Raw genomic sequence first — 17,097 nt, 5'->3', positions numbered from 1 at the left:
GGCCTCAGACACTTCCCAGCTGTGTGACCCTGGGCAAGTCACTTAACCACCATTTCCTACCTTTACCACTCTTCTGCCTTGGAGCCAATACACAGAATTGATTCCAAGATGGAAGGTAAAGGTTTAAACAAAAAAGAATTATCTAGAAAAATAATCATAAAGTTATAATGTATGTAATTTAAGTTGCTCTTCTCATGACTATTATTAGTAAACATTGGAATACTAGCAGTGTGCTGGGGGGAAGCACAAAATCAGAAAGAAAACCAGGAGAGAAATTCTCTAGGAGATTTATCCAGCTGGTTCCTTAGGCCACACCCATAATTGATAAGGCTTTCTTTTCCTAGGTGATTTCATTTTTAATTGACTAAATGTGGAAACTGACCATCTGGAGTATTTCGAAGATGAAAAAAAAACTTGCTAGCTTGCAGAGCAGTATGCAAGTTTTAAACCAAAGTTAAAAAAAGAACCTAAAAATTTTTAATTTGTGTGGTATCTGCACCCTCCACCTTTTTTTTCCCTCCTAGTTTGATGGTGGGAGGAGCTTTTTCAAGTGAATGCATACATTTCTATAATATGGTTGGCAACATAATTGGAAACAGTAAAAACTATTGCACACATTCTTCCCTATTATGCAAAGGAGACGATATGTTTGGTAAAATAGACACTGGCAGTTGGACAGCGAATACTAGATTTTAGACGTGTGTCACTATCATTTTGAACCTCTTGGCGCCAGGATTTCCCGACATTTAGAACTAATGCAAAATGCATTAGTGCTCCAAGGCATGAGCAAAGGAATTGCCAATCCCAGAGCATTAGATGTAAGCCTTTCCCTCCCAATTCTGAAATGGTGTTAGAAAGTAAAATGGGATTTACTATCGAAGCTAATTAAAAATAATAAGAACAAGTCTAGGTTTTATTTTTTTTTTTGCATTATATACCATATATCGGCCCCATATTTTAGTGCCTTTTTTTTTTATAACTTACTTTTCAAGCCTAACAAGAACCTCATGTTTAGCATATTTTTAAACTGGTTCCAGCTTTTACAAATCAGTTTTTTGTTGCAGTAAAAATGGTCTATTTTTCTACTTTTATAGGAATCCAATTTTCATAAACTATTTTTTAAAAATCGCTGGGACTGCTGAGTTTTCCTTGGAGCTTTAAAAATATTTTTCAATGGGCCTGATGTTCCTCTTTGTGGTTGGCACAGTAATATAGTTTACTAACCATATTACTGAGGGAAAAGATAAACCAATAGCCTTCTAATTCTAAAGACATGTAGTGTACATCTTTTTATCTTTTCTTGTCCAGTCTCCCAACTCCTTTATTTTTTCTTTCTTTAAAAACAAAATCACATTTGTATATTGTGCTGTTCTTTGTTTAGAGATATACATTAACAGATGAGCTGTTTTTCTTCAAGATGACTAATTACAATTCTTATAAAAGCAACCTCAAGGATACTAAAACTTGTGCCCTCTATAAATCTTCAAAGTCTATCAGATTTGTCTTGACAAATCATTTTTTTAAACCCTGTGAAAACTAACTTCATAATTTTTCAGATTGTGGATTAATGAGAGGAGAACTATCATATTGGGGCTGGCATGCATGTGGTATTATTAAAAGAGTACTGGACGGCGGGTAGCTCGGTGGCTCAGTAGATTGAGAGCCAGGCTTAAAGAGAAGAGGTCCTGGATTCAAATATGGCCTCAGACATTTCCTAGCTATGTAACCCTGGGCAAGTCACTTAACTCCCATTGCCAAGCCCTTACCACTCTTCTCTGCTTGGAACCCAAACACAGAATTGATTATAAAATGGAAGGTATGAGTTTAAAAAAAAAAATACTGGATTTGGAGTCAAGACATGGGTCCAAATTTTGGCTCTTTGCTATCCAAATGACCATTTCGAAGATGTTGTACCAAATGATCTTGAGATTTTTTTCATCTTATGATCCTCTGCAACTAGAAGCTCTCATCATTTGATGTTTATATCCATTGTAACAAGGAGCTCTGGATTAGAATGTGGTATTTTTGTTAAAATTCCAAAATCTGCCTGAATACCATCAATTTCAATATAGAATACTTACTAGGATTCTAAAATATAAACATTAAGACTGGCTTCTACACAGCATAGAATTCTGGACTTGGAGTTGGTAATATCTGAGTTCAAATCCAGCCTCATATACTTAATTACCTATGTGATCATGGAGAAGTCACTTAACCTCTACTATAGCTTTCAAACAAGGTTCATAATGACACCTACCTTGCAGGGTTGTGAAGATCACATGAGATTCTATTTGTAAAGCACTTAATAATAAATCTTTAGGGGCAACTAAATGGCTGAGGTGACAGATGGCTAGAGTATTGAACCTAGAGTCAGGAAGGGATGAGTTCAAATCCAGCCTCAGATATTTACTAGCAGTATGACCTGGAGCAAGTCACTTTGATTCTCTTTGCCTTGATCCACTGGAAAAGGAAATGGAAAAACACTCTTAAGTAACTTTGCCAAGAAAACCCTATAGATAATAAGGTCAGTGGGGCCATGAAGAGTTGGACACAACTGAATAAGTGAACAAATTCTTATTCGATTTCTCCCTTTCCCAAAAAAAATTATAGCACAAAGTATATTGTACAGGAAGTTGTACAGAATTCCATCTTATATATTTGTTGTGATAGACTGTTTGAAGAAAAGATAAGAATGATAGAATCCTACATCTGTAAAGACAAGATATTTTTCCATATTGTGAGAAAAATTAAATATAACTGGAGAATCCTTCTTTACTTAACAAACCTGCTTTGTCTGATTGAGGTTTGTTGCCAGTGACATAAAATGATAATAAATAATAGGTAACCTGAAAAAAGAAGCTGCAAGGAAAATGCTTATTGTGATTTCCCTTATGTGTCAGAGCATTATCAGTTCTAATCAATTAGTCAGTGACATGTTTTGTTTTTAATCATAGTGTATTTTTATCCTTATTTAGTTTGGTTTTTATGTTTAGTCAATACAGCTTGCACCTTTTTTTTTCCTAGTCTCTTATTTTTAGTAATTTCCTTCATTGATGTGTAGGGCTTCAGAGCTTTTATTGGGCCTCAGAAACTTTTGGTGATATTAATTTGATTTTAAAAGACTACTATGGGAGGCAGCAAAATGACTTAGTGAATTGGGAACTAGGCTTAGAGACAGGAATCTCTGGGTTCAAATGTGGCTTCAGACCCTTTCTAGCTAAGTGACTGATCCTAGACAAGTAACTTAACCCCCATTGCTCAACCCTTACCATTCTTCTGCCTTCGAACCAATACACAGTATTGATTTTAAGATGGAAAGTATTGATTTTAAGATGAGGGTTTTGAAAATAAAAAATTTTAAAAATAAAAGACTACTACATATCACATCACTAGATTACATACTTTTACTTTCAACTTTATTTTTAAAATAAATATACAATATTGACAAACATACTGTATGATTATGCCCTACTTTAAGATTACCCAGTCTATGAAAATCCAAATGTACAGGGCATATTATGTAATTAGGATATTTTCATAATGACAAGATTCTTCATTTTCCAAAAGGATTCATCATAGGGGTCCTATAAATAACTAGGTCCTGTAATGCACTTGAAAGAGAATTCTTTTTACAAAAACTTGATTTACCTCTGGCATTGGTAAGATCACAAACAGTGGGTTTTACAAATAATTGCTAATGAGTAAACATCAGTACATCATTTCTCTATGGAAATTTCATCTCTTTATATAAATTGTTATTACTGGTGCACAGTATCAATATTTAAGCAAATGTTAAGAAAGTGGGCTTTTATTAAGCACTTTTTTTATGTCAGCCACTGCGAAATGTTCAGTATACAAAGAAAAGCCAACAGTTGATGTCCTCAGAGAGTTCACATTCTATTGGGGGAAAGGACATGCCAATAATTGTATATAGATTGTAGATATATTAAGTGTAAATGGAAGGTAATCTTAGAATAAAGGTATTTAGAGTAGATGAGAGGAGGAGATACCTGAAAAGTCCTCCTTCAGAAAGTGGGATTGGTGCTAAATCTTGAAGGAAATCATCCAGGAAGCTAGGATTCAGAATCAAGGAGGGGAAGCATTTCAGGCAAGAGAAAGCAGTCAGTGAAGGTAAGTGGAATCAGGAAACGGCATGTGATAGTCTCACCAAACGTAATTTAATACTTTCAATGTCTAAGATTGCATAGCATGACTTGTTATAGTGGAGCTCTATAGTGCTCCAAAAGTTGTAGTTCATAAAAATAACTATAATCACACCAGTTAGGAACCAGCTTTGTTTCTCTATCATCAATATAAATCAAACAGAAATGAATACTTACCCAAATGATAGTAAAATGTCTATATGTTAATAAAACTCTTCATAGGAATTACCATCACAAAATGTAAGAAATTTCACCTAAGAGTGACAAAAAGATCATCAACCATTCATTTCTCACCTGTTAACCTTTCAAAATAGTGAAACTACAATGAATGAAATTGAATGTCTTAACACTTTATCTATGTTCAGCCATGTTGTGCCAATAAAACTCATCCTCGTCTAAGGTGATTAGTTGTTTGAAATCAACCTGAAAAGGGTCCAGAGTCAGTAAGATTTGGGGTTTTGGTCCACGTCAAGTCTCTGCACACAGGCTTTAGAACATCCAAATGACAATCTGATTTATGAGTCATCCAATGGGTCATGTTAAAAGAAAGTTTACAGGGAGAGTTAATGGAATTCATAGTTAAAGTCAATGGCTTTTCATTACATATTAACTTCCAGTAGTGTATAGAACTTTGTTTATTTGCATTTTGCTTTAACACACTTGGTGTCATTCACTGTGAATAACTGCTACAGATTTGCTGGAGACATGTTACTAAATGCTTCAGTGCTTATTAAAGTTCATACTCTTATTTAGTTTGCTGTTGATGCCCCAGTTGACATCCAGTTATTTTCAAAAAGGAGCAGCAAGTTACAAGTTGATTCATAGGTGGGATATTGATGTTTCCTGAATCCTACCAATCATTTATTTAGGTAATTAGTAATATTTTTTCTGGTGATAGTGTGGCTTGTTCCTATAAATGAATTTCCATGGGTTATGTTAATCTTACATTGTTTAGATTTTTATAAAATGACCTCACCCTTGCTACCATCAGAAAAGTAGAAAATTTCATTTCTACTATTTGGACATTAATCTATTTGTACTTCCCAAAGAGAATTGAATTAGGTTTTATTAGTAAATTGGGCATATAACCTTTATGTTTAAATTTTATTAGTTTATCACACATTAGTATTAACAAATTGTAAACCTTATACATGCAAAAAGGAACAGTAGTTTAAAAGTAAGGCTTCGACTCAGAAAGTTTAGAAGAAAATCTTATGAAAAATTTGAATTGTGGACTGGAGAAAATATTTTAATGATTTATTTCACCTCTGAAACTCAGTAGCAGGAAAAGTAATTGATGATAGAATTACCTTTGTCAAGTTCATATTACATTCCAAACTGCTGGTCTGAATAAATATTTTGCAAATCCAACAGTTATTTAAAATCTAAAAGATGTTAATAGAGGGAACTAAATTTAAATAAAAGTAAAGTCAGGATAACTTTGTCCATGAATAATCTGGTAATCTAAATTCAGCTAGGTCCTGTAAAAATGTTAACACATCAATCATCATCTAGCTTTTAAAATCAATCAGTCAGCTCTTAAAAAGCTGATTTCATCAGGCATGGTTTTATATCCAAAGAAATAACATGGGTGTTAATCCATATGATTCATAAGTGAATTACAACACCTCTACCCTACAAACTGACTTAGTTTAATAGTGTCTAATAATGGTAGTCAGACATTTTTCACATTTATTAATGAAACTTAGGTTGGCTATACATACAGGGCTGAGCCAGTGGCATTAGGAACTTAGAAATAAATTATGAATTTCTGCAAGAATGTAAATCCTCAAAATAAAGATGGCTGGTTTTAGTGGTCTCTTTATTAGAATCCCAGACTTTCCCATTGAGTCTTTGTAACAAATTTTGAGCCCATCTTCCTGTCTTGTAAAACAAAAATATTCATATTTTTAAAGTGTAAGTTACTGTTCCAAGGGACTTATTCATGGTTTACCAGAAACTTGAGGTAACTTAGGCTTTTAAATTTCATTTTGTAAATTTGGCTGCCATTTGTAAACTACTTTTGCAAAGAGTATGGTATTTTCATCTTTTTTCTCCTTCACATCCTGAGTCACATTTAAACCAATTTTTGACCTGGATGCCGTCTCCTAGTTTAAACTAAATTGCATTTATTTCTAGCCCAGCTGCATTTTGAGTGATTTAACAATGTGGTTTAAGTAGTTATTAACATTTTTAAAAAGATTACTTGAATAGCAGTGAGTTCAAGTCCTTTAAATGTTAAAAAAGAAAACCAAAATCTGGGAGTCTGTAGATTTTTAAGCAGAGCATTAATTAATTCCCTCATTCTCTCTATTGCCCATAGTCTCTCCAGATGTGCTACTACGAATATCCCTCTCCTGAGATATAAGCCATCTGGGTTCTGTAAACTGATTTGCACTTATTTTAAACAATAATTGAGCAGAATGCAGATGAATTATTAAAGTAAATGTATGTTGCTAATAAATCTAAAAGCAAAATATTTAACCATAGTAAATGAGAAAGGAATGTGCAAATGAAGACTTGCTTACTTTTAATGAGTTTAGTGGTGACCTTCTCAGTTTCAACCAAAAGAAAAAAATTTATTTTTCTGGGTTTTTTTTTAAACTATAAAACTGCTTACAGAAGTATCTGAGACAAAAACAAGGAAATATAATGTTCTAAACTCAACCAGTCCAAACCACTTGAACTGCTATGACAGCTCATAAAACTGAGAGTAGTTTTTAACTGGGCTCTGTTTTACATTGCTAAAGTGAATTTTCCTTGCAGGAAGTAGCCAGCGGGTTTATTTAGTTTCCAGACCATGGCTTTGATCTTTCTGTACTGTCAGTTCTCAGGTTACATAGCCCTTTTTCACTGCAGTAAATCTGCAACAGTTAATGAGAATAAAATTTCCTCCTCCTCACTGATCACATGCTGTTAAAGGCCAAACCACAGCCAACTGCATATTTGCAGAATTTTAGCTACAATGTACGAAAACAGCACAATCAGTTTAATCTTGTTGTCTTTGTCATTCATTTTATTGAGCTTTCCTCCTTTTTTTAAGTGACCTACTTTATCAAGTCAAGTGGTTGGAGGCCGGAGCTGGAAGAAAGATTTAGAGCAGTCATAAACTGAAAGAAGAGTGTGGATGTGTAGATGTATGTGCCTGTGCAAGTGCTGCCATTCACATTCAAAATTAAAGCAACTTTAAGTGCTTTTAAAAGCCTGAACCCTCTTCCACAATACATGAATGGGTTTGTTATTCCTTCAGTTACACTGCTTGCTTAGTTTTGACATAAATTAGCACTCAGAAGGTAAATTCATTTAACAAGTCAGATCATTATATTTCACTTTCTGACAACCATAGAAAAGGAATTATAGTGGATTAAAGGTCTTTGGGATGTTTTTCAGGATATTTTGACATTTTAAAAGATTTATTATTAAAGTAGGAATAGCATTTGTTTTTAGAAATCTCTGTCTTTTTGTAGAATAATGCTATGAATTTTCAGAAACATTTATCAGATGAATATTACATATTGTAAATTATGGAAATTTTGGACACCAATATGCACTTATTACAATACACAGGATAAGGAATATACAGTATAACATTGTTTTAAGTACCACCTGTGTAAGTCACTGGAAAAGATGAAAAGTTTAGGGTAACATATGGCCCTGCCTTCATGAAGGTTTACAGTCTAGTTGGTGAAATTTGAAATTCAAATCAAATTAATTTTTTTTATTCCTGCTTGCAAAAGTTTTAGCTTGAGAATGACTTCTTAGCTCTGACAAAAAAAAATAGAAAACTGTTATTGATCCCAGCCAGGGGTATTAATAAGTCAAAGGAGGAATGTGCCCAAAGTGGCCAAGGGATATAGGTTATAGACCCTAATGTATCCACCAGCAACTTAAAAGAATCATATTTTTAGTTCTTCACACTATTCCTGCTATAGTGATTATGGTTCAAATAATAATTTGTATCCTGACAATATTTAGATCTTGGGACAAAGCATCAGGGCAAAAATATGTAAGATTCCTATCATGATCAAATATTAGATACTTTAGATATAGTCATTCCTGTTCTTAATTCTGTGGAGCTGAGGAAGCAAGGAGATGCTGCCAGAAGAAAACCATAAGGCAGATTTGATGTAGAATACCTCTCTGTTCTCTTTTGAAGAAATTGAACTATTTATGAACATTTAGCATGACATTTTAAAAAATAGATTTCTATACGTTCTTCTGGCTTCAAATGCATTTTCCTTCCTTGTATTCAGCTCATTTTGTAGGTATTTATTCCTGAAACATTTAGTTGAAGAAACTGAGAATTATTTTTCCATACTGAATCTTTGAATTTATATAATTTTTGTATACTCAGTATTTGGATCTAGAGGCACTGAGTTTTCTTCTTAATAGTGGAAAAGAATGCTGGCTTTGGAATAAACAGAGTTTGGTTTCAGTCTGACTCTGTTCATTATTCTATTTCCTTAAGCAAGTCAGCCACTCTGGGCCTCAGTTTTCTCATCTAGGAAAATATGAAATTGGACTAGATGATCCCAATGGGTCTTTCCAGCCCATCTATGATCTTTGGAAATTAATGAGCCATCCAATTATGGAAGGCCAGTAGAAGTACAAAATAACATGTAGTTTAAAGAAATGTTCTAGTCATGCAATGATGAACAAAATATTATGTTTAAAATAAAACTACTTGGAGCTGATGAAAATATTCCAATCATAATTAAAATCTACCAATAAGGTCTGATAGCATTAGAATCAGTAGAAGTCTCATTAGGTTTACTTTTGGATTCTTTGTGCTCACCAAGAATTCAGATTTTTCCAAAGGAAAGAAAATATCAAATGAGTTAACAATATGTAAAGTGCTTTGCAAACCTTAAAGCACTATGTAAATTCTATTATCATCATTAAGGTTAAAAATATGATAGTATGAGTTGTAATTTGTAATCTATTTTTCATCGCATAACCATATTCTGATCTTTGTTTAATAAAGATAAGAGTTTCCTTTTATTTCTCCTTATTTTGCACAATTTGTCATTGATTTCTTACTAAGCAGTAAATCTATTGTACTATTTATTAGGTCATATCTTTATTTTAATTTAATTCCAAAACAAAGTCATTTGTTCATATGTGAAAAGTGGGGAATATATATTTTTTTAAACCTGGTGCCCTTTTGAATCAATACACAATGTAAAACATATTACTTGTTAAGATATAAGTTGAAGTTGAAGTTTTATTGCTATGTTCTATTACCAAATGTTATTTATTACTGCCAAATGCTGTATATTTAGCATCCTTGTTTTCCCACTTGTCCTGACTACTACCTTTTGGTCATTTGGACCTTGCCCTGTCCCTTGCTGACAAAGTAAAGAATTGCATCAGCAGAGAAATGCAGAACCCACTAATAGTGCAGCAGAGGTTGGCTTTTCTCAGTTGTACTTGGCATTTTTATAAAAAATCATTCATAATGAATTTTATGATGTTCCTTGTTTTTTTCTTCCTTAAGTAAATTTATGGCAGTAATCTTATTCTCTCTTAAAAATGTCTCTGTATTACTTTGACTTAGTCCCTTAGACTACTATTTAGTTCAGTGGTAGTGGTAGTGTTCATTAGATTATAATTACAAACCCATAGGTTCTTGCTAAGTTTTCTTAATAGAAAAAGTAGGATTTGTGGTAATTTGTCCAGGAATGGAGGGGTAAGATTTAGAGTTTCATGTTTTATGACATTTTAATTGAAGTCATATAACTAAGAATCACATTAGGACTATATACAAATAGCCTAAATTAAAAAATATTTTAATAAGAGATTGCATCATTATAGTCTGATAATTCACTATAGTTTCGTCCTTCCATTAGATAATGATAGACAGTTAGGAAGATTTGATCTCAACAACAATTTATTGTGGCTTTATAATGGGTCTGTAAAATGGGATTGTAGATTTACAATGGGGATCATTTTACTAAAACACATCTATATTATACATTGTCCAACATGAATAATAGTGGCTTTCTCAGTAAACTATTGAGTGCACCAAGAACTTTTATATAAAATGCTAATTTCTCAAGGCTAAAGATCTGCTGGGTAGAAATGTTGGCCTCTGATACGCATATGCTTTTAAAAACTGGATTTTTGGAAGAAAACCCAAATTTACTTAGATAAATAATGATTTTAAACATACGTTGCCATGGTAATAAGTGTTGTAGGATTTCAGATGACATCTTTGAATTTTTTTCTTGAGTAACCACAAAACCAGTAATTAGTTCACATATTTAAAAAATACTCTTAATTAGAAGAGATTTGGATACTCCATGAAGTAGTATCAAAGGGACTTTTCATATTCATCAAGTTTTCTCATTTTTTTTTAAAGCAGAAATAAAAGCCCCTTGTTTTTATTTAAAAATTGGAGAGATCAGCTTAAAGCTGAATTATAGAGCCTTTTCACTGTAAATAATCTAGCATATGACAATATCATATGATTCAAATCACTTCTATATTTTTCCTCACTAGTCATAAATCCAAAAACCAAATCTTAGAAGATTTGATTCTTTCATGCATTGAACCATTCTGCCATGAGGCCTCTGTTATCTTGACTGGTGATTGTTATAGTTGCTTTTTTCTGTGGCCTCAGATCTAGCCATACTTGCTTTCTCTTCCCTTCCCTTCCCTTTTTCTAGTTTTGGAATGATATTCAAATCAGTTCTATCATTATCCCTAGAAAGGGTGTGTCAATCTATTTTACCATCCATTCCTGCAATTTTGCCAACTGAAATATCACTCTGATCACTACTCTTATATGTGTTGTCTTTATTTTAATGTTAGTTCCTTGAGGACAGGGATTTGTTGTTTCCCTTTTGAATTTGTACCCACCAGCTATGCTTGAAAAAGCAAATTGATTAAGAAATTACTATCATTTATTCATTTATCAAATCACTTGGTAACATTAGAGCTTCTCAAAGCCTCCATCAACTTGAATAGGATTTAATTCTCTGCTAAGGAGAATAATTAGTCACTATAACAGCAATTGAGTGGCCATTCTCCTGATTGACATAAAAAATATTAGCTTCAAGCTACCTAGAAGTTTGTACCTACCTTGTACACAGAGAAGAAAACAGAAGATCCATAATGTTTACTTGTTTATATTTCTCCTAAGCCTAGTTGTTTATTTAAATATAAATTTCCAATGTCTTTTTTTAAAAGATAGAGTTCCATGTTTATAGTCAAAGAGTCTTATATTTCCCATCCAGAAGCCAGGCTCAGCAAAATTATGTCTAAGGATAGAAGTCTAAACAAATAAATACTTGTTGAATGAATGAATGAAAAGTGCAGCTAGTAAATTTCTAATTGTTATACTTTAGCCAATATTTCATCTTAAATCATAACACATATACACACATATGATGATCACATGAATTAGAACAATAATTTATCATCTAATTGTAGGAGAAATTATTCTTTAAAGTCAAATGATCCTTTTTTGTGCTTGTCCTCCCCATATATATTCTTTTCATTTGCATAATCGAGATATCATTTTTTCTAGAAAATTATGAAACATCTTCTAACTGCCCTGTCAGAGATTAAATGGCAAAGCAATTATATAAAAAGAATCCAAATTGATATTACTAATACAAGTGGCTAATTTTAAATCTCCAAAATAGGATAGGCTGGAAGGAAACTTCATGAATCCAGTGGGACAAATAATTATTCTTAATAGTAGTTCTCCATTATAACCTTTAACTTAAATAGAATCTTTTTTTTTTTAAACCCTTAACGTTCCATCTTAGAATCAATACTGTGTATTGGTTCCAAGTCAGAAGAGCAATAAGGGTTAAATATTTAGGGTTCAGTGACTTGTCCAGGGTCATTCAGCTAAGAAGTTTCTAAGGCTAGATTTGAACCCAACTCATCTCCAAGCCTGGTTCTACCCAGTAAGTTACCTAAATTGAATCTTTTTGAACTGATAAAGTATACTCTTTAAATCACATGTGTTTATCTCAACATTTTTATATAATTTTATATATTCAACATTTACATTATTATTAGGTATCTAGGGGGCTGACAACACAGTAAGCTTAATAAATACTTGTTGACTGACACTACTGCATTAGATAGAATGCTGGGCGTGGAGTCAGCAAGTAGTGACCCTGGGGTAAATCACATAACCTCTCTCAGTCTCCATTATTAAATGGCAAAAACAGTAATATCTATTTCACCAAGTTATTGTGAAGATCAAGTGAAATAATGAGAAAAACTCTATACAATCTTAACTATATAAATGCCAGTTATTCATCATAATAATCTTTTAAGGGAAAAAAATAAAACAAATTCTTTAAAAAGTCAGCAGGGGTGGGGAGAATTCCTCAAGGCATTATTTAAGGCTTTACATGTAAAATAGTGATTTCATTTTGGATGTTATAGCTAGTAGTCAACTTTTTCTTTAACTATAATTTCAATTCCCTTGCAATTGAAAAGACAGAGTTACTGACTATAAAATTAACCATATTTTACTGCAGATGCAACTTGCGTTTTCTGTCAGAGAAAAGTCATTGCAGGCCATCTGCAAGTAGCCCCCACAATTGCTTTCTTGCTAACCCATAAACATAAGCATTCTTTAGTTCTCAGATTTGAACCGAGAACAGATATATCTCCCTCTTGCCTACAGTTAGGGGAATGCTCTTACTTCTCTATATAATAGGATAATCTCAGTAATCAGTGGAGTTATCCCAAACTCTCTCCAAAATCCTTCCTTTTTCATGTGTAATATTTCCATCAGAGTTTCTCCTTTACATCTTCCCAACTCTGATCTCATTCGCAAATACCAAGTCATCAGAGTGACCCTCTATAAGACAGCATGAGTGGTGGCACAAGAACAAGGAGAACCCAGGGTGTAAGGGCCCCACCTCAAGGTCTCTCCTGCCCCTACTAGGGAAGCAGAAGTAAAAAAAAAAAAAAAAAGTATTGGATTCAGAGATTAAGTAGGTGTCTATTTTGCACAGAACAGCAAAGACCTTGGGCAGATCCTGTACTTTTTTTCTTTAAAAAGAACTTTCAGATACTAATTGAATAGGAAATATGCCAAGGATTCTGTGTCTAAAGAGACTTTGTTCAAGTATTTTTTTTCTTAAAGGGAATATTCCATTTGACCCAAACATAACCTTAGAAACCCAGAATTCTACAGAATTTACTCAGTTTGGGTAGGCAGTTCAGCACCACCAGATAGAGGATCTGATTGGCAGTGGCATTCTTTTAGTGCAGTGGCCACGTGTATCCTTTTGTGCCCATCAATCTCTGTGAAGGCAGACAAAGAGCAATCACATGTGAGAAGCATGGCAGGCATTGCCAAGTAGCTTGTAACTGTCTAGGCTCTGTGTGGGTCACCAGCTTCTCCTACTAGGTATTATCAGGAAAGAACCCGCCATGGTTTTCATATGTTGTTAAGAATGCTAAATGTGTTCTGTAGTATTTTACCTTTTGTTTTGTAATTGCAAACATCATAATGTTCTCATAGTAAGGAAGCACACTTTCTTCCATTTTTACACATTTTACACATGAAGAAAGTATAGCATTGACAAAGAAAGAGACCTGTCCAACACAGGCAACCTATCAGTAGTTACATCCAAGGATTTTTTTTCCAAGCCACTAAGTTGCATCAAATGACTTAAGATTAGAGTAACTAGTGGTTCTGTAGGTATGTAGGTTGATTTAATAAGTGATATAACCAATTCATGAGGTGAAAAATTTTTTAAAGTGCCCTTGAGTGGGTAGCTCAATGGATCGAGAGCCAAGCCTAGAAATGAGAGGACCTGGGTTCAAATCTGGTCTCAGACACTAATTGTGTGACCCTAAGCAAGTCTCTTAACCCCCATTGTCTAGCCCCATGTTGGCAAACCTATGGCATGCATGCCTCCCCCTCTTCACCGCCCTGAGGACATTTCTGCTACCCAGCAACCCAAAGGGAGCACTTCCTTCCCTGTCTGGAGTAACGGGGTGGTTCACATGTAGCATGAGGGTTGCAGTTTGGGCACTCGGTCTCTAAAAGGTTTGCCATCACTGGCCCAGCCCTTGCCTATCTTCTGTCTTGGAACCAATACATAAAATTGATTCCAAGATGGAAGGGAAAGGTTTTAAAAAAAGAACCCTTGAGCAAGGGAGTTGAGAAATATGACCACGTGTAAAGTCTAAGGCTAACTTTTAAAACAATAAGATGTCTCTTTACCTAAAAGATGAGGGTGGCTAGTAGAGGGACCAAGTAAATTAGCATAGCATTTCATTATTGACCAAACAAATTTGGAAATGCATTTAAGTTCTTTTTTAAATGTAGCAGTAAGATTTCAAGTCAGAAAAGAAAATAAAAAATGCTTCTATAAGTGGTGTCAAATTCAAATAGAAATAGAACCCTAAGGACCACATATTGATTTAGAACATCACAAATTAGTGCTATGTATGTTGTGTTATATTTTTGTTTATTTTGCTAATCATTTCTCAATTAAATTTTTCTTTGGTGGAGAGCACTAAGGATTTTTGCCCCTTACTTGACCAGCATGCTGCATTTGACATTTCTGACATATATCAACCCATGTTGAATTAATTAATATTTGCCAAGTACCCATAGTTACATAATATAGAAATTATATGGTTTCAGCTCTTAAGGATCCTACTCTACTAGGGACCATAATTTAAATATATGTACTTACATTGAATTGAAACTTGGCACATAAGTTCAAGTGAGAAAAGAACTGAATTCCATTTGTCTGACTACCTTTTTGTAGGGCTTATAGTACAATAGAAAGCCTATTTGTTTCCTTGTATAGTTGATATTACATATTTTTAATACAGTACTTTTCCCAATTACAATTTCCCAAACAATTTTTAACATTTTATTTTCTAAAATTTTGAGTTCCAAATTCTCAACCTCTCTCTTCCTTCTCCCTTCCCTGAGATGATAAGCAGTTTGATATAGGTTATACATATGCAATCACAGAGACTTATTTTTGAAAAACACAAAGAAAATAAATGGAAAAATAGTATGTTTCAATCTGCATTCAGACTCCAACAGTTCTCCCTCTGGAAATAGCATTTTTTGTCAGGACTCCTTTGGAATATATTACATATTTTTTAAAGAATAGACATTTCATTTCCCAATGGTATTTAGCATGAATTTTATTGCCACTTCAGAGCCCGAGTTCCAGAGGCAGAGATCAATAGAAGTGGTAAAAGGAACAATGACAATATGAAATATCATTTGACCTATATAACTTTCATACTAGAGTATAACAGAAAGGATCAAAGATTTCTGACCAAAACTACCCACCAGAAATCTTTTTTAAAGGAACCTGAAAAACTAAAAGAAAATGCCTTGTTGTTTATAGATTTCAGACTGCAGATTTGTTTGGGATTGAGGTTTCAAAAATTTGAGGCACAGTTGCTTAAATGTTTAAAAATAGGTGCTTTGGGAGTATTCTTAATTGTTTTATATAAGCTGTAGCTCTTTGTTTAAAATATGTGGCTTGCCTATAAGTTCTAGAATATATTATTTTGATTTCTCTGTGAAAACAAAATCTTTGATAATTTTTAGCCAGCTGATTTTTTTATCTTAGCAGAAATATATTTTAAGGCTTGAAGAATAAAAAAGAAGTAAAAAGAATAAATAGAATATGACATAAATTGTAGAAATGAAAATTTTACATTAAGTATTTTTGCTTCAGATAGTTACTAGAGTATTTTTCTAGGAAAAAAAAAATCCAAAGCTTTTTTCTTCTAAGCCAGTGAAGGAAAATGAGTTGCTTAATAAATTTGCCCAGGTAGTAGTATAAATGTGTATATTTTTCAGAAATTCATGAGTTTTGCACTGTGGGACTTCAGAAATCTTTCATTTAAGAGACTTGTAGTGTGTCAAAAAGGATAACCTTCAAGAGACCTGCACCATATCTCCGCTTTGATTCTGTGCACGTGGAGGACTTCTGTCTGTTTTTTCAAGGAAGTTGGGGAGTTGACATAGCCCCCAGCTTATTAGTTTTCATGATGCTTTCAGATTCTGTAGACTTGAGCTTGTTCACTTTGACAGTGTATTATCACATGAAGATACAACTCTGGGGGAGTTTCACTCACTAGCAGGCTCATTAAACATGTTTTAATTGGACTAAAGGATTTTTACTACTCTATTAACTTTTGAATTGTGTGTGAGGTCATGCACTTTGGGGCATTTCTTATTAATATTTTTAGTACTTAACAGTTCCCTCTCTCCTTTCCCCTCCCGGGCCAAGAGCCCTCCTTGCTGCTCAGCATTAGGAACATTTTCCTCTTTGGCATGTGCTTTCTAGTTCCCCAGCAGTATAAGCAAATTGGAAAGTTCAGCTGTCATTCTTGGAAGGTCATAGATCACACTAGCAGCCTGAGTAATCCAAGAGGTTTTAAGTATCATAGCATTTAGTTTAAAGTGAAATTTGCTCTGACAGGGCTGGCAGACCAATAGGAAAAAGAAATATTTGTGCTTGGAAAAGTGCATCTGTAGAGACCGCGAGTATAACTGATGGCTGGAAGTGATTTCAGTCTAAAAAAACAAATCATTAAGAGAGTGCATAGGGGTAAAATACACAGTTCATATTTTAAAGGGTCTCAAAATGAACCAGCAACTGGGGTTAGCATTACATAGTAATTAGTTGTAGTGTTCAATGTTTAACCCACTCATTTCCAGACTGTATGGTTAAGCAATCAGAAAGGGGGAAAATACCATTTTTTCCATTGCCTCTTCTTTAAGCTGAGAGCACCATTTTATTCCAGTAATTACATTATTTTAAAAGAAAGGTAATGTGACAAATTATATAAATATGGAACCCATGATGAATAAGCAAGCCATTATCCAGACAGTTTGTTAATGATCCAGATGGTTTATTCACTCATCCCAGGGGTTACTTAATCTGTCTTAAGTGTTAACCTGACCTTT

The 17,097-nt window shown here is 33.6% G+C and overlaps 1 protein-coding gene across 1 annotated transcript in view; it reads left to right on the top strand.

The window, feature by feature from the left end:
- KIFAP3 (kinesin associated protein 3) overlaps window positions 1-17,097 on the top strand; it is a 188,882-nt gene that overhangs the window by 163,117 nt on the left and 8,668 nt on the right. The gene's annotated exons all lie outside the window — the stretch shown is intronic.

Source organism: Gracilinanus agilis, chromosome 4, assembly GCF_016433145.1.
Source record: "Gracilinanus agilis isolate LMUSP501 chromosome 4, AgileGrace, whole genome shotgun sequence".
Lineage (NCBI taxonomy): Eukaryota > Metazoa > Chordata > Mammalia > Didelphimorphia > Didelphidae > Gracilinanus > Gracilinanus agilis.
The sequence above is the reverse complement of the archived record's forward strand: the minus strand, read 5'-3'. Positions and strand labels throughout refer to the sequence as shown.